Genomic DNA, 1,338 nt, shown 5'->3' with positions numbered 1-1,338 from the left:
ACAAGTGTACTCATAGATTCTGAAGATTGAACAAGAATTACCTTTAGGTGCCATTATTCTACTTACCAGGGCTTCTCTGGTGGCTCAGATGGTAAAGAATCTCCCTGCAATGCAGTAGACACAGATTCAATCCCTTTATTGGGAAGATTCCCTGGAAAAGGGAATGGCTACCCACTCCACCAATGTTAAATCGCTAGTGCTAATAATGCAAGGATGTAAAAGTAAAGAACAGGATGTTTTCTTAAAGCCAATAGTAACTTCTAAACTCTGTATTTCATCACTTGAAACCAGAAGAATTTACAAGCCCCAGGAAATGAAAGATTAGTGAAAAGCAGCAAAATATCTGGAAAATCCTTATTATAATGGTTATGTTTGTTTCTACTTAAATCATGGTTACATAAAATTTTATAAATTCATATTGACCAATATTTGAGAGAACCTTTATCTGTAAATTTTTGATCACCCTCTAATTGATTCGTCATTTCCAATGGCCTATATTTATACTTTTGAAAAAGTTAATTTATATGCAAAATGAAAATTAATTTTATATAATGCTATTTTAACTGAAGTGTTAAATCAGAAAAACCAAAGATAAATACAAGTAAAAGACAGCTGAATGAAGGTTGGAGACCAATTCTTGTAACTCTGCTTATATCCTAATTCATTAGTAAATCCATTTCAGTTATTTAACCTGAATTGTTATTAAAATGCAGTGATTTTGCAACAAAAAAAAAATCATTGTTAGGTGAAAATAAATATAGTTGGCATTTTTCACTGTTTTAACTTTTTAATGAATTCCCATGTTACTCAAAAGTCCCATACTGAGATCATTAACATAGCAAAGAAAGTCTTCAGCAAATAAGGTAGTTTAAACATAATTCAGTGAGGCTGGCCCAGGGTTGAACCAGCCTTGAAACTGAAAGTACAAAGACTTCATAAACTCTTAAAAATAGTGTAAATATTTCTGATTACAGTTTCAATTTCCATGCTGGTGATGAATCTGTTAAGATTTTCTATTTCTTAGGGCAGAAATAAATGCAAAAGAAACAAAAGAGACCATAGCAAAAATCAACAAAGCCAAAAGCTGGTTCTTTGAAAGGATAAATAAAATTGACAAACCATTAGCCAGACTCATCAAGAAACAAAGGGAGAAAAATCAAATCAATAAAATTAGAAATGAAAATGGAGAGATCACAACAGACAACACAGAAATACAAAGGATCATAAGAGACTACTATCAACAATTATATGCCAATAAAATGGACAACGTGGAAGCAATGGACAAATTCTTAGAAAAGTACAACTTTCCAAAACTGAACCAGGAAGAAATAGAAAATC

Source organism: Bison bison, unplaced genomic scaffold, assembly GCF_000754665.1.
Source record: "Bison bison bison isolate TAMUID 2011002044 unplaced genomic scaffold, Bison_UMD1.0 scf7180017861487, whole genome shotgun sequence".
NCBI classification, from domain to species: domain Eukaryota; kingdom Metazoa; phylum Chordata; class Mammalia; order Artiodactyla; family Bovidae; genus Bison; species Bison bison.
The sequence above is the reverse complement of the archived record's forward strand: the minus strand, read 5'-3'. Positions refer to the sequence as shown.